Below are 19,686 nucleotides of genomic sequence, written 5' to 3' on the forward strand. Positions count from 1 at the left end.
TCTCAGGGTTGTGGTTAGTGCTATGACGCACAGTCAGGCCTGCAGTTGTTCTTTATAACATAACACAACATAGCAGTAGATGACACAAAAAAGCCTTTCTTCCTACCACAAGATAATGGTTAATGATGAGAAAGTACTGTGTATGCACATGCACTCTTTGTTTAATCTGCTGTATAAAAGGGACACTTTCTAGCTTTGAAGTTGAGAGGAAAGCCAACCAAGGAAGCTATTGTGTGTTAAATGCTGAATGCTATTAAATTTCCCATCCCTCTAGGTGTAAGGCCCTGGTGTGTGCAGCTGTCATAACCTTAACTCTTGGCTATTGACAAATCATTCATTCAGAATGGGGGATTCATAGCATGGTTCATAGGGATTGGAGATTCTTAACCATATCCCTTTTCCTGAGAGGGCAAAAGACCTCCATTTTTTGGGGGGACCGTTTGGTAAAGCAATCTTTCTTAAGGAGGTACATGCATTGATGATAACCCGCAGGAGGGAGAACAACCAATAGTCAACATCGGAGCTGGGACTGCTGTGTTAAATGTGAAAGCTCTCATTGTCTGGGCACAAAGCAAAAAAGAAGTTACAGTATGATCAGTATAGGGAAAGGTGCGGAAGACATTGTGACGCAAAGGGTTAATTAGCTTGAGCAGTGTAGATGAGTGTGATGCCTGTTGAAACCCCCCCCAAACAACGTGGAAAAGTTCATGATATAATTTTCAAGCTTGTTTGCGTAGAAGACTCCGTCTCAACCTTGAGAACGAGAGCACATGGAGAAGATGGAATGAAAACAAAGGCTGGAGAAGGGCCGAGCAGCCAAGTGCTGATAACATAGCTAGAAACTGCCAGAAAGAGATAGAATCCAAGCTTTGAGTTATTTAAGCACTGCAGTCTGGGTGAGGGATTAGAAGCTCGCAGATGGAGTTGTGAAAGCTGCCATGGCCCAGCGCTGCCTCCCTGTTTTGCTGACCGTGATGCTTGAGGGGGAGCGAGGTCCAAGCTGGCGGTAGAGGGCCTCCCAGCATTTCGTGGACTAAGTTAAGTTCCACACAGGGATGAAAGACCTTCGTTTCTCTGCTCTATTATTATGACTGATTATTTATGCTTGCACTGTGTTTATAACCTGAAGTATTCAGCTCGTTTATATTTTGCTTTCTAAACCTCGAAGTATGAACCTGCTACAGTAACTGAAACATGCATTTTGGTGTGCAGTAAATCAAAGCTTATCTGAAGTATTCAGTTTGTTTATATTTTGCCTCCTGAACATCGTAGTGAGAGCCTGCTGCAGTAATTGAAACATGCATTTTGGTGTGCAGTAAATCAAAGCTTATCTGAAGTATTCAACTCATTTATATTCTGCTTCCTGAACATCGTTGTGTGATGCATTTTGGTATACAGTTAATCAAAACTTATATCTGTCAATGAACTCTTTTCTCTTATATATATATGCATAGAAGCTCTTTGTAGTGTACTTATACATAAATAGATGCTTTTTATTGCTATTCTTATTCTACTATTGTTAATGTGCTAAATGCCTACAGTTACCTGCAATTCTAGTAAAGCTAAATTGTATTTATAATTGGCGTGTGGTCCTTCATTGAGCGTCCTTATTGACTTATACCGAACAGGTGTCAACCAGTCACCTGTATAAGACACAGTACATTCTTGATATTCTGATATGAACTTGTCTGTCAGCGTTTACCTAAAAAAAGTCATGCAGGTGAGTCCCCTCTTGCCATACTCTTAATGTCATCACCACAAAAAGGGTAAATGCAAACTTGGACCATTCTAATGCTCACACACTGAAGCTTGGTCTGAGTTTAGAGAAAGTTGTTGATGGTACTGCAGAGAAACCTGCAAGAGGCTTTATGTTGCAGATTGTAGGATTATACAGCTCTCATTAGAAACCAAAACAGTTTAGGACCCTCACCTCTTCTTGCGGGTCTCATACTAGGGACATTTAGTTAAGCTCATCCAGCCCTTCCCCCCAGGTTCATTACTTAAACTGGCTTCACAGGAGGGACCATTGGTTTCTTTATGCCTAAATAAAAATTGGCAAGCTAGGAGAAACACAGCTCTGTGCATATATAGCCAATAATACGCTTAACTGTGACCTGACCTTGGAAACAGCACTGTGCAGAAGGCTCCAAACAGAACCTCCCAGAAACATATCAGTCAATGGAGGTGGCAGCAAAATAAAGCAAGACTGAACTTTTGTGACCTTAAGGTTTTTTTTTATCTTATACCAAGATAAAAAAAAATTGTCAAGATACTTTCGCCAAGGTTTCATGCCCGCGGAGGACCTAAAAAGAGTTTCCTAATATGCAGATCTGAGAGGACCCTTTTTCGGACCTCTGCAGAGGCAAAACCTTGACAAAAGTATTACAATAGAGTCAGCTGACTCAGGGTCTATAGGGAGATAAAACATCGAGAAAGATATTTTCTAACAAGAGATCTTGTGATAAAACACAAAACAGTAAGGCATACAAACGTAGCACGATGTAATGCAGATTGATACATGTCACGGGTACACAGTTTGTGAATTTTGTAGACATAACTATGTGATATGGATCTTCATAAATTACTGGTTCCGAAGAAAGCCATCTGACCTGAAGTGGCATTTTTATATGGCTGAAACATGTAAAATCTGGTTTTGGATGGTGCAGATAATTATAACTCAGTCACATAAATATTTTTTTAAAGGTTGAAATGTCTGTGATGTGGGTGAACGTTGTTGGTTATCAGCTGGGTGTACCCAGCAGAGGCAAGGCTCAGTCATGCAACAAAACTTTATATTTCCCGGCATAAGTAGCTTCTTTTCCAGTTCCCATATAAAAAGACTGATGTTTAGAAAACAGAGGGCCATGAAGAGGAAAACACAATATTGTGTTTAGTATTTCTATAAAAAGATTTAATATGGAGTCCACATCTTTCTACTCTACAAATTTTGGTGAAGAGAAAGCAGAGTTTACAAGAAGAAAATAAATTGAGTTTAGGGGCCAGGACAGAGGGAAAGGATAAGAAATAAAAAGAGGAAATGCGAGACATAATTTTAACCAAATATCTATAATTCAGTTTATTGAATAATATTTTGATGTTCAGCAAAGTACCTTGACAAGCATTACCTGTATGTCAATCTGCTTTAACAGTTCCATCCACTGTAGTTATTTCAATGATCTCTCATTTAACTTGCATTTTACCAATAAAGGCCAATAATGTCTCTTCTCATGAACAAGAGCAGCCCTTGCATTGTGAAAGAACTGTTTTCTTTTAATCATTTTGCTTGAAGAGCTTGCAGCTGTCTCTCAAAGGCCCATGTCTTCACAAAATTCAGAAAGTAGGTGATTGAAACTGAAGGTATGCATTCAAGCAGCTACCCAGGTTGCTATCTGAAACTGAAACATAAAGTGCATTTAAAGTCTCGGGCATTCACAAAGTTCCAAAGAAGAATTGATTATTCAAAGTAAATGAATATTACATGCTCTAAAGTGACTATAGCTTGCACCATCACTATGCACTGCTGATAACCTCACATATTACATATCTCAGGATATGTTCTATGACATCATTGATAACGTCACTGCAACATCTGAAATGCCATCATTGATGACAACACTGTGCACGGCGAGGGCACGAGTTATAGTTACTTTTAGGCACATGTTTTAGTTAATTGAGATAACTATAACTGGTGACTTTCAGTGGTTTTATTTGTTTAAAACGCTATGTTTTAACTGACATTTTCACCTAACTACAACATCCCTTTAATCTCTAGTTTTCTCAGTAAATTTCCAATTTTCTTATTTTAATGGAAATTAAGATATCACCATATAAAGTCACATTCCCCTTTGTTTTTTTTCAGTGAATTTCAATGTATTTCATAACTTAAAGTATGATGTCAACACACTGCAGTCTCCAATGGCAAGGCACTGCACCCAACCCCCCACTGACAGCCAACCCTCATGAGCCCAGCCCATGCCCCCAACCCCTCGCTGCACCCTTCCTGCTGCACACAGCTGATGCTCAAATCCCTACTGCACATGACCTTCGACTAGACCCTTTGCCCAACCCCCGCTGGTGCACATAGCTGACCGTGGGTAACAATTTAAAGGATGTCATTTTAACTATGGTAGACATACTAGCTTTGTCAAAAAGTCCCCTATAACTATAACCACACATATATTTAAGGAATCCACACATTGCGATGTTTATTAAAAGTGATTAATAAAAGTGATAGCCATAAAATACTTTGAATAAAGTCTTTATAAAAATAAAAAAACAATTACATGTCTGAGTGTATCTTTTAACATTTTTCAAGGCACAACTTGCAACCATAAAACCAACCACCAGAGGTCCCCATACTCCAGATGCGGAGCATACAGCTCCAGCTCTAGGAGTGGCGAATAATAAATAAGCAGCTCTTACCTCTCATGTAATGTTCATTTTTCCCATTATTTCTCTTTAATTATTATTTTCGGTGTCATCCACTGTGGTTTCTTTTTGTTAGGGGCCACAGAGGCACGGCCGACTCCCCTGCCAACACCCATCCCAGTAGGAAGTTCTTTTGATTTTTTTTAACGTTGGGAAAGGGGCGTGCAGCCCATGTGCCCATGCTTTGAAAAGGCTGTGGGGACCCCCATGGCCCTGGGGTCAGCTTTAATTCAAAAGGAGGGGCTGTGCAGCACCTTTCTTAGAGCCAAATGCTGGTTCTAGGGACCACGCCTTGGTCACAACCTCATGACCAAGGCATGGTAATTGCAGAAACTTATTGGTATGTACGTAACTCTAAATATAACTGGTGAATTTCTATGGTTTTGTATGTTAAAATATGAATAACTATAACTTCCCTGTAAACTTAGTTTTTTAAGTGAATATGACCTAGTTTCCATGGGAAAAGCGTTTTTTTGACTTGGCTATATCTTTGGTACTGTTTCACGAATCTTCATAAAATTTTCCAAAAAAGGTGTCAAGTTGGGTTTTATTGTGCTTGGAAGGTTTCAAAGTGATCTGTCAAGCAGGGGCCAAGAAAAAGGGGGGTAAAAAAGTGTGTTTTTCATGTTAATTTCCACAGAGACTTTGGAGACGATTACAACCCGAACCGCTGGACAGAATTACACCGAATTTGGCAGGTAGCTCTTGGTCCAGAAAACACCCTTTCTGGTATTTGGTGTAAATCCATTCAGCAGTTTTTGAGATATTTGAAGAAAACCAAATTTGTATATCTGAGTGGAGTCTAAGCACATGTCTCATGGTGAGATCTGATTGGCTGCCAGCACTTCAACCAGGAAGTGATGGCAGTCATCTTGGGACCAACATACACGTTAGCACCCAATTGAAAGGCATTGTAGTGAATGGCAGGTTTTGAGGGTCACAAAAAGGAGAACATATAAAGGATGCTTACAGATTTTAGTTACAATATAAATCTTTAGTTGATAGTACCATAGTTATTTTAGGAATTGTAGTGTGTTATGAGGTGATTTTATCCTGCCGGGATTTCATGAGTAATGCTTGAGAGAAAAACTGTTTTATCATGCTTTACCCTTAGAGGTTATGGAAGGTGCTCCAGAAGTCTGATATTCTATGTCAGGACCAGAGGCTTCAATTACGCTTCTCTTTCTTTACTGAGGAAATTTCAGCAGTCAATCACAATACAATTAACAATAGCCAGTATATCAGTCAAATCACATGCCCCAATCATATTAGAACAACCCTTATAAGCACAAATGACTTCATTTTGTGTCCTCTTTCTTTGCTTCTTCCCAGTCAGTTAACTGCTTTTCTTACCTCATATGATATTGCTTGATTTGTGTTTTATTACTTTGAGAATATGCACATTTTGCGGCTTGCGTTTAACAAGTACAGCTAGCTTATGTGCACGGTGCGTAGTGTCGCTGGTCCAACGCAGCAGCCATAATTTTCAGTAAGAATTATTATAACTTGCATTTAACCTTTTTTTCCTTTTCACAGGGAGCACTCTGGCCTCCCGAACCGGTGATTCTTCACGGGCTCCATTAAGTGGAGCAGGCTGCAGTCCTACTTCTAGCCCCGCAGGGCTTTTAGCACTTGCGCACATGGGCAGAGCCGCAGCACTTCAATTGAATGCGGCAGGAACTTCAAAGGCAGAGAGAGCGGCACTTTCTTCCCATTTCTTTCTGTTCCTGATGAAATTGCCCTGAATACTTACAGAGGTAAAACCTGCCTATAGCGTTAGCGGCGCTACTTCCTGCTTCTGGGCCCATATAAAGATTACCAAATATGAATCTTAATATACTCTGCTCAATATTAAGCTACCCTCAATCCATGGTGCATCTGAGTGTTCCCAGGGTAGTAGAATTGCATAGGCTTTGCCTACAGTGCTGCAGGCGGCTCTCGCCACACTTTACAAAAGATTTGAATAAGCTTTGCCTGTTGGGATTCTTGCACTCCCCCTGAGTGTAGCCCTCAGCTACCCTGATTGTGGCACCTCGCTGCCTTTTATACATCAAATTTAGTGCACCATGGTCCAAAGCGTAGCCTTTAAGGATGAGGAATATTACCAAGAGGACATTCAATACTCTTTAGAAGAAAACTTGGCAGGTACTCTGGATAATAGTGTCCAAATGTCATTCAATAAAGCCCTGGCCAATCCTCTGGGCCTCCTCACCAAGCACTTTAAGAGTTTCGCCTAGTAAAATGGTTGGCTTCCTCATCTCACTCCTTCAGAAGATCCACTAGTCCCTCTGGGCAAGCCTTCTAAAGGGAAAGCTAAGGCAAAAAGGAGGCCACACGCAGAGGTCTTTGAAAAACTGTCAGCAAAAGTCAGGACTACATTGGTTATAGCGTCCCTCAATCCCAGGAGTAGGAAGATTCTCTGGACCCTTCCAGGTTCTTTTTGTTCGCAAATCACAGTGATAGTGAATAAATCACAGTGATAGTGAAGAAGATGATACCCCTGGGCCTAGTGAAAGGAAACGTTCTGAGCATCCCTCAGAGACACACTCCAAGACCCCTAAGGTGCTGATATTCAATCCTGGTGAGATCATACATCCTCGGTCTTCTAGTTGGCCCGTTCACAGGAGGTTGCTGAGTACCTTCAGGTACACATCCGGCAAAGCTTTGAAAAGGAGGTGCACGCCAGTTTGTGCGCCTAATGCCCCAGGTCTGATCTAGCAGGGAAGGACACAGAGATCCCACAAGTGGACCCCACAAAGGGACACTTTAAAAAAAATAGGGCCTGGTGTTCTTGCCAGGAAAAGCTCCAGGACATCTCCGGACCCCTTACAAAAATCTTGGAGCTAGCCTTCCAGGCTAAAGAAACCAGCGCTCCTGTAGACCCAGATCGCCTTATTGGGTGGACGCAGGGTGCAGTATGCCAGCTTGAAAGAGACCAATGTGGTTATTCCCACCAAGCACCGTAACTCCATCTTGATGCAAACTGACCCACAACTAAATGATTTATCATCTTTCGTAGCAGGTTCAGTGAAGACTTCTGTGGTCCCTTTATTAGAGATGTAGTTAAATTCACAGCAACGTTCAGCTCTATGGAGAAAGCCCAGTTGTCCCGGAAAAAAGTATTCCACAATACTCTTTTTCGCAGGGCTGGACAATTTAGGGGCCGATCGTCAAGCTGTAACATTCCAGCAAGATTTCTCCTACTGCAGGCGTGGTTATGGGCAACATTAGTCAGCCGATAACAACTTCTACCTCACACAACCTTGTGGAAGACAACAACGCTATCGTAAGGGTACAACAGAGGTCAACAAGGAGCCTCCCAGAACTCCACTTACACAGGTGAGAATTATTTCTCCCTCTGGGGAGCTGTTTACAAAATTGGCAACTTTTGACCCAAGATCCCTGGGTTCTCTGGTTTATCCAAGGCTACAAACTGGACTTTTACCACTCTCCCTCCCAAATGTGCCCCCATCCAGAACTACTTTTTTACCCTACAAGAGCAAGAGACCATTTCTAAGGAGATCCTGTTGCTCTTGGAAAAAGAGGCAATCAGCCTTTCTTCCCCTCATTCCAAAGGCTTCATCAGCACCATTTTCTCAGTTGACAAGAGAGGGGGCGGCTCCCGCTTAGTCTTAAATCTAAAGGAGTTCAATGCCTGGGTAGTATACAGGCATTTCAAGATGGAGGGGATCCATCTCTTAAGAGATAGTCCACAAGAAGGCGAATGGATAGTATGCTTTGACCTGAAAGATGCATACTTGACCATCCCCATTTACCATCCTCATCATGGATTTCTTCAATTCACTTACCTCGGTTGCTGCTTCAAGTTCAAGGTCCTTTCCTTTGGTATCTTGTCAGCCCCTTAGTGCTTCACCAAGTTAATGGGACCCTCAGTAGAGACACTTTGCACCACAGGAGTGAAGTTGATAATCTACCTCAATTACCTGATCCTCTTGGCCCAGAATTGCAATCGTTGACTCTTCAATTGTCCAGGACAATTCATCTCATCCAAGACCTGGGATTTCTCATCAATCAACTGAAATCTTGCCTGATCCCCTCACAATTTATGGAGTTCTTGTGGTTTTAGATAGATTCAATTTGCTTCAAGTTGATTCTTCCGGCCCAAAAGATACCAAACATAACAAAGGAGTTGAGGATGGCATTATATAAGCACACGATCTCGTTGAGATCTCTGGCACAGATTGTAGTCGTCTTGGCTTCCTCCATCCAATCCATTTTTCCATCACCCCTTCATTACAGGGCCCTTCAGAGGCTCAAGATTCTGCATTTGCAGAGGGGCCTATCCTATTCAGATCAGGTTAATCTTTTGGAAGAGGCCAAGATGGAAATGACATGGTGGCTCAACCACATGGAAGCCTGGAACAGCAATGTGATCTTCAGCAGCTCCCCAGATGTCGTTCTGGAGTCGGATGCCAACAGATGGGGCTGAGGAGCATGGTGTGGGTCATTGACCATGGGGGGATGTTGGTCAGAGACAGAGCTTCATCTCCACATAAACTGCCTGGAGCTCCTCGCGGGCTCTTTTGCGATCAAGAGTCTTTCCCCATTGGAAGGATTGTTGCATACTGCTGAGGATAAACAACATTTCAGCAGTTCGGTATGTCAACAAATTAGGTGGTATGAGATCATGGCTGTTGGCAGAGATTGCCAAGGACTTTTGGAATTCACCAGATTTCAGTTATTGCACAATACCTGCCCGGGGAGAGGAATTCAGTTGTGGATGGCACTTCTGCTTTTTCCGGGATTTCAGAGATTGGGGACTCCATCCAAAGATCTTCTCCAATCTGAATTGCAAGTGGGGTCTTCGTGGATCTTTTCTGAACCAGCAAATCCCTCTATTCTTCAGTTGGAGGCTGTGACGGATGTCTCCCTGCAGGTTTGGTCTGATCTGGGGTATGCGTTTCCCCCATTCAGTATGATCCAGAGAGTCCTGTATTAAGTGTGTCATCAGAAAGCAGAGATTGTTTTAGTGACTCCCCTCTGGAGAGCACAACCTTGGTTCCTGATGGCTCTGGAGTTGTCATGCGACATCCCACTCTGGATCCCAATTTGGCATAAACTGTTCCAGTAACCAGTTCCTGGTGGGGTATCCTCATCCATTGATCCTATTGGACAACTCTGCTCTGTAGCCTGGAGGGTTTACGCGTGGCAAGTGCCAGGCATTCCTCCACAGGCTTCCTTTTACATCAACCAGGCATGCACATCTGGCACCCACATATGTTATGCTTTGGCATGGTGTCTATGGGTCCATTGGTGTGACAAACAAAACTCAGACCCCTCTAGGGCCGGTCTGTTTGGTGATCAACTTCCTTTCTTCTTTGGCGTCTTCAGGCCTGGCTTTTAGGTCCATAAACAATTATAGGTCTACCATCTCGGCGGGGCGACTTACCATTGCAGGGAAACTTGTGGGAGAACACATAGCAGTGTGCAAACTCATGAGATGCATACGCTTTAAGGCTCCTAAATCCAGATATCCTTCCCTTTAGGATGTTAATGTGGTTTTATCTTTTCTAGAAAGATGGCTGGAGAATAAATACTTCTTCCGCAAGTAGCTCTTTGCAAGCTGGCTACGCTGCTTTGCTTAATCTCATGTAAATGAGTATGACGTCCGTACTCTTGATCTCTCTGGCAAGGTTTTCTCCTCTGACTGAGTTTTCTTTTCCATTTCTAAGTGGACTCAGTCTAACACTAAGACAGTAGGGTACTCTGCATTTCCTGCTGCAGCTAAATTATGTGTGGTACATTGCCTTAAAGCATACAACTATTACTAGTGAATTTAGGGATAACCCTGAAGGGCAAGTACTCATTGCTCTGCAGAAGCCATTCAAACCTGTCTCAGATGCCACTTTCGTAAGGTGGATGCTTTTGTTACTGGCCGAAGCCGGGATTGATGTTTTCATTTTTGGAGCTGACAGCTCAAGGTGCTATGTTGTTTGCGTTGGGCACGCTGTTAGAGGATATTTTAAAAGCAGTAAACTGGTCTTCTGAGTCAACTTTCAAGTCCTTTTATTATATATCCATTATGGACATGGCTTCAGTGCTGGTGGCACATCTTTTAACAAGCATAATAAGAGCCTCTGGTCCTGACATAGAATAAAAAAGAATTCTAGCTTACGCAATAAGAATTTTCAATTCTATTAAGGACACGGAGGCAAGGGTTATCCCAGCCTTATATCTGTGTGTTACATACATACATAAGGTCTAAGTATATCTTTTATTATGACATTGTCGAATCGTGAGATATTGTGTTCCCGCCCTGTATGTGACATATATAATTATGACTTTCATGCTATTATTTCTCATTCTGTAAAGGTTTCCTGTATGTGGATACTATGGCTTCTTTTTCTGGCTTCACAAGTAAAGACCAATAATGAAATTGAAGTAGTCGGATTTCTGTGAGACGTATCTTGGTCTAGTCACGATCAAGACTAACAACAGAAGAATTCTTGTGAGTGTCTTTGCTTTGACGTCCCTGTTGGATGATCTGCAAATTGAAGATCCCTATTTGGACTGTATTGACTTTTAGAAGTCACAGTTATTATTCAAGCTAGATAATTCTGTGGTTATATGATTTATCCTACAAAGAAAGAGGACACAAAATAGAGTCATCTGTACTTATAAGGCTTACTCCAATATGATTGGGGCATGTGATATGGGTGATATATTGGCTACAATGGTAATGTAGTTTTGTGTATTGTATTGTGATTGGCTGCTGAAAGTTCTACAGTAAAGAAAGAGAAGCATAATTCTCGCCTCCGTGTCCTTAATAGAATTGAACATTCTTATTGTGTAAGCTGGATATTTTTTTATTCTCAGTAAAACATGTACTTTCAGCAGGAGCAGTCTGTCAGTTGATTTCCCTGTGTTCTACTGCAGCATCCCAGAGTATTCTAAAGAACAACTAGAGTGCTAACAGTCTTTCTTATGACAAAAGTGTGTCACACCTGAAGCCATCTTGATTGAATCAAACTGATAAAACTTAAATATTTAATTTAGAAAAGGAACAAAATGAGAGGGTTCATTTAGTCGTAGAAATTATGGTTAGTGCTGTAGAAAGAAAAATTAGGACGTTTTAATTGAGTTCTCATATATCTTTCTCTTCTATTCCATTAAAACATTCTGACATGTTGACTGAAACATACACTTTCAACACCAGCAGCAGACTGCCAGTTAGCTCCCTGGTGAGCGGCAGCTTGCAGTGTTCTAATGAGTGGCTAGTGTTAACATTCTGAATGTAAATGTGGCACATATGAACACCATCTTGACTGAGTTGAATTGGAAAACTGAAAGCATTTTCTACTAAGAATATTGCAGTAATTAAAGAAATTAGGGAGCTTTATAACAAATAAGTCTCCCAAGATGGAAAACAGCCCAAATGTAGCACACATATCACCCAAATTTAGCCCAAGGAAAGCCTAATAAAAGACATGTGCACGGCACTTAATTGTTTTGTTTCTTTGTAGTTTTATGTAGAGCAGACTTGACCTGAAGATATTGGTGTGCTTTACAGGAGCATTAGTTACATTACACCAGGACACATTCATTTTGGTTTTAGGCATGGGGAAATTGAGTGATTTGTTCAGAATCACAGTATATCGAGCTGATGCCGAAACTTAAACCTGGTTCCCCAGTTGCAAAGTCTGCAGCTCTGTCCCTAATGCCACATCCTCTCCCCTAACTGTAACAAATAATTAAGTGATTAACTGGATAAAAAAACTAAAAGACAGCAAATAATTTAAAACTGCTTTGTCGTTACTCAAGAACTCAGAAAATATGTCCTCATTTTTTTTTTTTTATAGCACTAACGATAATGTCTATGGAAATAAGGCCCTCTCATTTTTAATATTTCTAAAAGAAATACTTTAGTTATTACAGTTTTGATTACATCAAGATGAAGTCAGGCATGCCACACTTTTGTAATAAATATAGAATGTTAGCAATCTAGTTGCCTATTAGAATATTGTGGGGAGGCGGAGGTCAGGGGTACAGACTTGATAGTTGAGGGCAGGGAGGAGGGTGCAGAGGCAACAAGTTGACCATGCTGGTCAGGCGGGAGGGGCAGTGGCAGTACAACAGACCATGGAGGACAGAGGAAAGGAGGGCAGGGGCAACAAACTAACTATGTAGGACTGACAGGAGAGGCTGTTGCAACATAACAGATTATTGAGGGCAGAAGAAAGAGGCAGTGGCAGTACAACCATACATGCCAACAGGCCCAATTCAGGCAGAAGACTCTCAATGTTTTGAAGCAAATAAGGGCTTAATTGTGTATGCCTCCTGCCTAAAATCTCCTCTTTTAAAATGTAAGTCAGTGGGGAAAATCAATTCCCCAGGTTATTTTTCAAAATCTCCCTCTTACAAAGTACAAAATGTTGGCAAGTATGATACATTGGATTACGGAGGGCAGGAGGAATGGGGTAAGGACATGGACTCAGAAAACAGAAGGAAGGAGGGGGATGGGCAGGGGCACCAAACTGACCTTACAGGGCAAGCGTCAGGGTTTGCAGCAGCACAATACACCACACAGGGCAGTCGGGACAGCAGGGCAGCACAACAGACAATGAAATGCAATAGGGAGTGGACAGGTTCATGGACAACAAAGAGCAGTGGGGAAAGAAGCAAGGGCATCAAGCTAACCATACCAGACAGTCAGGAGGGACAGTTGCAGCATAAGGGGCCATGAACGGCAGAAGAGAGGGGGTAGTGGCAGCACATCGGACCATGCAGGGCAGAAGAGAAGGGGCCGGTGCATGGACTTGGACCACAAAGGGTAAGGAGGAGGTGAATGGGGAACATGGTAACGGTTCAGGGCAGGCACCTTAAGGTAACTATAACTTGCGTCCTTGCCATGCAAAGTTTTCTTATCAATAATGTTATTGCAAACGATGCAGTGATAGCAAAGATGCCATACAAGATCTCATCAATGACATAATCTGTGGAGTATTTAGCTGTGCATAGCAAAGACGTCAGTTATAGGTACCGAAAGGCGCCAGTTGTAGTTACTTGAAAGCACTTTAACTATCACTGCTTAATTTCCATGTTTTTGTGCCAGTAAATTCAGAAACTAACTATAACGTCCCTGTAACCTTTGTTTTTTTCAGTGAATTTCTTTTGAACTTAAAATGTTTTAAATTACTAAACGTTATTCCAACCCGAAGGCCATGCACAACGGGGGTTGGTCGCAATGCCTGGTCTTGCAGCCAAGACCTTATACCCACCCAACCCCGTGCCACGTGTGGCCTTTGGTCATGTGCATCCCAGGTTGGCCACAGGGGCCGTCTCTGTCAGTAGAGTTGTGAATGGGTGTTTGAGTGTCTGAGTGGGTCTGAAAGTGAGTGTGTGAGTCTATGAGTCGGTCTGAGTGGGTGCATGAGTGTCTGAGTGGGTGTGTGAGTGGGCATTTGAGCCTCCGAGTGCATGTATGAGTGAATGAATTACTGTATGAATCAGTCTGTGGTTTTTCTTTCAACTTTTTCCTTACCCGTAAATATTTTGTGAATAATTTGTGAAATTCGTGAAAAGTAGCAAATTTTCAAGCATAACAGGCGCCATGGTGGAAAATTATATTAAACCTAGAATTTACCTCTAAAACATACCCATATCACACCCCTTTGTTCAGGGTACCTTCACCCTTACCCTTTATGCCACTTTCAATTTGTATTTTCACCCCCAGGGACCATTTCCCGTGAAATAAAATGGCGGTTGCAACTTTCTAGTCAGGTTGCAGTCACCCAATTGCAATGCTTCATTTCGCATATGTATTCGTGAAATTCATTAATTTTTGCGAATTAATCACAGAATAATTGCAAAATAACAGCGGCCAGACATCTACAAATTTATTTTCCCTTAAATATCTCTTAAACTACTGAACTGATTTACACAAAATATCAAAAAGCACAATCTGCATACCAGCAACTAGCTTTCTGCCAACTTTGGTGTAATTCCTTCCAGTGGTTTGGGCTGTAGACATGTTGACAAGTCCTATGAGAATTAACATAGAAAATGCAACATTTTTTTAGCCCCCTTATTCTCAGCCCCCGCCTGACAGATCACCCCAAAACTTCCTGTGCGCAACAAGAATCACCAGCCACTTTTTGGGGGAAATTTGGTGAAGATTTATCAAATGGTGCTAAAGATATAGGCAAGTCAAAAAAAGCTTTTGCTATGGAAACATAGTCCTAACTATAATCCGTACATACATACATATGAATTGAAGTCCTATACAACTTTTAATTCGTAACAAGTGTACCACACCATAAGCATATTTATTACTACTTTGAAAATGTCAAATTCCATAATATTACAATTACCTCACATCACAACTAAATGTCTCAAGGACTGCTTCTCAATCGCTTTACAAAGGAAGAGAAACAGGCCCTTACTCACAAGGTCTATTCATGCGTGGAAGATGTAACCCCCTGCATCATGATCCTGGTTAAAAAACTTTGTTTATAACTACTATGCATCATATACTATACAGGCGGATCCTCCAAGAGTATTATGCCATTAATTGCCATTGTTGATGGAGTAAAGGGACATAAAGACCTGCTTGAAGCTTTGTCCTTGTGACTTATGGTCCCTCAACAATGGTAATAATAAGCATTTATGTTTTGTACATTTGCCATCGTATTTTATATATGAATCAAAAATGGTGAGGAATCTGCAGATAGACAGAGTATCCACCAGAAAGACTGTGACCACAAGTAACTTTAGCTTATTATGGATACTTCTCTTTGCAGATGTCATCACCTGTAGAATAGATTACAAAGCAATAAAGGATGATTATACAAGGAACTCCTGCAAGACGGATCTGCTGAAGTGATCATCTCTGTGTATTTCGGAATCTATATAGTAATGCTTGCCAAAGGTGTGTAAAGATGCCTACATAGCTGCCTTACATATCTCTGTTGAAACTCCTCTTGCAAGAGCAGAAGTGGTAGATTTAGCACTGGTGGAATGGGCCTGATATCTTCCGGTGGTTCTTTCTTGGTCAAAGTGTAGTATGTCTTGATGCAGAGGATGATCCAACTTGAAAGAGTCCTTTTCAGCACTGCTTTGCCATTCTTAGCCCCACAGTACCCCACAAAGAGCTTGTAATCCAGTTGTGTATCATTGGTGTGATCTAGGTAGTAGCTGGCTGCCTGCCTAGGATCCAACCTATGCAACCTCCCATCCTTCTTAGTGAGATGGGGCAGGGTAAAATGTTGGAAGGGTAATGGACTGATTCAGATAGAAAGGAGTAACCACTTTTGTCAGGAAAGCTGTCTCCTCTGTTTCCAACACCAACTTGTCAAGGTAATAGGAGATAAAGGAAGGAGGGGAGCTTGCAGCCCACTCACCCTTCTGACCGAGGTGATGGTCACTAAAAACACTGTTTTCAGAAATAATCTCCATTAGAAACAGCTATGGAGGTGATCAAATGTAGTCCTTATTACAAAAGTTAACACATAGTTAAGATCTCACTGGGCCACAACTAAAGAGGTTGAAGGGTAAAGACTTGCCAATCCCTTCAAAAACCGCACCACAATAAGGGATTTCAAGAGGGATGGCTAGTTTGGAACACATAGGATTGCAGACAAAGCTGCCAAATACACTTTGTCAGTGCCAAATGCCCAACCCCTCTGAGCAAGGGAAAGTGCAAACTGTAAGATCTGAGACAACTTAGCCTGCAAGAGGTCTATGTTATCCCTGCACCATGCAACAAGGCAGCCTATCTTTCAGAGTAGGCTGATTAGGTGGAGTGGTGACGTGCTGAAAGAATAACGTCAACCACCTCTAGTGGGAACTAGAAGGGAGTCAGATGTCTTAGTCTCCAGACATGAAGGTGGAGACCTCCGAGGCCAGGATGCAGCACCATCCCTTCTGATTCAGAGAGGTGGTCCAGTCTGAGTGCCAGCTTGAGTGAAGCACAAGTAGAGAAGAGCCGAAGTACTGCACACGATACCCTCCATGGCCAATTTCGGGCAATCAGAATAACTTGGGCTAGGTCCTGGTCAACATTCCTCAGAAAAGTATAGGGGAAATGCACAAGTGCAGCTGAAGTTCCATCTCAACTGAAATTTAATCCCAAAGGCTCCCTTTGACAGATACTGGATGGTGCAGAACTGCTGCCATTGACTGTTTTTCAATTAGATGAATAAGTCCACTTGAGGAGTGCCCCAATGGGCAAAACATGTCCAGAACTACCTCGGATAGAAGAAACAACTCATGGCAAGCTCAGTGCATTAGCTGGGACGTTCAGAGACCCTACTAGATGACTGGCAATGAGATCCCTTGACGGTGTGCCCATGACCACGGTCTTAATGCTTCCAGACAAAGGAGGAGAGACCCCCTTTCTTGATGACGTACCACTTCACTGTCATGCTGTCAGATAAAATCTGGAAGGAATGACCTTAGATAGAGGGGAGGAAGACCTTGGGTACCAGCCTAATTGCCCACAGTTCTATCAGGTGATGTGAAAAGCCTGTCCTTCCAGAGTCTAGTGGCTTCTGATCTCCAGATCCTCCAGGTGAGCACCTGCCACTAAAAAAGTCACTGTTCGGGGAGAAGAGAAGGCCCTCCCGTACGTCAGGTTCTCCTCAATACCCCACCAAATTGCTTCCACAGCAGCACTGAGGAAAATCATGACGGAATCTACCCTGTGTATTATTGCCACTGCCTGCGGAGGCACCACTGCAGTGCCAACGTGCATGCATTATAAGAAGAATTCTAGAAGCCAAAAGACATATGAATCCCTGGACCTTCAGGACTGGGCGTTGTGAGTCTTATCAAAGGAAGGGACCATCTCTCAAGAGATATTTGAAGTGGGAGAAATGTGCGGAGAAGTGTGGTGTCCAGTACCGACCCTATAAACTAGAGTTTCAAGGAGGCCCTCAGGTGAGATTTGGGCTCATTCATTGAAAAGCCCAGGTCGAACAGTAGGACTAGTGTTGATTGCAGGCAGCGCAACACAAACTTTGGTGATCCAGCTTTGATGAGACAGTCATCTAGTTATGAGAAAATGAGGATGCCCGGCCATCTGATATGGGCTGCTACAACTGCCATCACCTTAGTGAAGACTCAAGGTGTGATGTTAAGCCAAAGGAAAGTACTGCAAACTGGTAATGCGTAGAACCCACAAAGCATCAATAATTCTGGTGTGATCCCAGGATTAGGATCCCGGACTTACGTATCCTGCAGGTCCAGCGAAACCATCCAGTCTCCAGCTTCCAATACCAGTAACATTTGGATTGGGATCAGCATCTAGAACTTTTCATCTTTGAAGAAAAAATTAAACTTCGAGGTCCCGGATCAGATGCAGACCACCGTCCATGAGTACAAGGAAATACCAGGAGTAGCACACACCCTTGACCCTTTTCCTGCTCTGGCACTATTTCCACAGCTCCCTTTTGAAGACGTGCCTCCTCCACTTCTTGCTGTAGGATGGCCAGGTGCTCTGGAGGGGGAGGGGAAGGTAGGGTTGGGATGGGTGGTAGAACTTGAAGGAAAGGAAGAGTGTAACCTCTTTCCACTTTTAGGAGGGCCCACTGGTCTGTAGTAATGGCCTTCCAGGCTGGCAGAAAGGAGTACACTCGCCCTTCCACAGGCTCCGAGTGTGATTAGGGAAGTGAATAAAGACTGCTTTCCTGGGGCCAGGGGAAGAAGAGAAGAATGCGGAGGAGGTTTGCAGGAGGATTTCACGGCCCTTACCTCTGCCTCTACCTTTGTGTAAGTGAACCAAAGGTCTCTAAGGTTGTTGTGTCTGTGGTTGATATGGTTGTGGCTGACAAAAGGAAAAGCCCCTGGGAAATCCCCAAAAACTCTAAAATTGCTGGTAGTCTCTTTGCAGTTTAGGCTGTTTAAACCCATAGATCTGGCTGTTGCCCTGCTGGTCTCATTAGGCAAAACCTACCGGTTGTTTGCGTTCTGAGTCAGGAAGGACCTGGCCTGAAAGTTCAGGCTAGAATATTCCCACTGCAGAAGGCTTTACACTGCTTAGCGTATGGCTGGGTCCAAACTTAGGTGGCACAGTGACCAAAATAATGATCTGAGAGTACTTACCAGTAGTTGAGAAAAATTCAGGCATTACATCTAACACTTTTTGTATACTTTGGGATGAGGACAGGAGCAGGCATTGGGCCACAGGTCAGGGCCCGTGCCAAGCCTTTGCCAAAAACATGGAAAGGTCGATAGGTGTTCCAGCTCCACCAGGTATATACCAGAAGGGCTTAAAGCATTAAGGAACGCTGTTAGGTCTCTACCCAGCGCTGGAAGGTTTGTGAAAGAAGGATGCGTGCTGGAAGGCCTGGGAATGACGTAGCTGGTGCCGATGGAGCCAACTGGAAGGTCGGGCCTGGTAGTGGAAAAGGCTTGGAGCCGACAGGATCAGGGTCAGATGGCTCCACAATGAGTAACTCTGGCTCTGAAGATAAAGGTTGTGTGGGAGACCGGGATTGTCTAGCGCACTTACCTTTTCCGTGCTACATGTGCTTCCTATGTTTCTTTCTGTTTGTTCCAGAGGAAAGTGAGGAGGGAGATCTAGACAGTGGTCTCAATCAACGATGACTTTGTTCGTCATCCTGGAACTAGGCCATGAAAGGTTTGGTCTTGCGCTCTTTATGGCTTCTGGTGCATACTCTGACAGGATTCATAAGAGCAGTAACTGTGGTCCGAGTCAAGGCACCAAAAGCAGATGGTGTGCAGGTTCATAATGGACATCTCTCCCTTGTAATCCCTACAGGAATTGAAGCCTGACCGGTTAGGATGAGACATCGCACTGCACTTTTAGATAAATTTGCTGCGAGGAAAAAACCCACAACTCTCAAGAGAAAGCAAGCTCTGGCTCTTAATCAAAGGCATGGAAAAAGGGAACTGACATTGTTATGGTATGGTGGGCACTACATGGATTTAGTGAAATCATCTGACTTCACTTTTGGTGTGCATACAAAGCAAGTGCCCCTACTGGTGATGTTAGAGCTTTGACATTTCCAGATCCAGTCTCACACCTGGAATTATTCTACAGGTTAGGAATCTGTAGGTAGAAGTATCCATCAGAATACCACAGTGCTTCCCTGACACAAATGCTGCCCCAGCACTCTCCATGATAATTCCAAGACTAACAGTCACACACCAGCCACACAAATGTTCCAACAGTAATTTCCAATTACACAAAGAGTAGCAGTTTTGCACTACTAACATCACTCTCACACTCATCATACTCCAGCAATCTAACTGTATTGATTGCACATACATGTCTCA

General features: G+C 42.8%; 1 protein-coding gene across 4 annotated transcripts in view; it reads right to left on the reverse strand.

Moving 5' to 3' along the window:
- Positions 1–19,686, reverse strand: part of ANKEF1 (ankyrin repeat and EF-hand domain containing 1) — a 280,096-nt gene that overhangs the window by 213,997 nt on the left and 46,413 nt on the right. For 3 of the 4 annotated variants that reach the window (XM_069234128.1, XM_069234126.1, XM_069234129.1), the window contains exon 2: positions 3,126–3,395. The exons of the other annotated variant lie outside the window; for it this stretch is intronic. The gene's annotated coding sequence lies outside the window, so the exon portion shown is untranslated. The remainder of the gene's footprint in view (positions 1–3,125; positions 3,396–19,686) is intronic. 4 annotated transcript variants of the gene reach the window in all.

This window comes from Pleurodeles waltl, chromosome 5 (genome assembly GCF_031143425.1).
Source record: "Pleurodeles waltl isolate 20211129_DDA chromosome 5, aPleWal1.hap1.20221129, whole genome shotgun sequence".
Taxonomy (NCBI): domain Eukaryota; kingdom Metazoa; phylum Chordata; class Amphibia; order Caudata; family Salamandridae; genus Pleurodeles; species Pleurodeles waltl.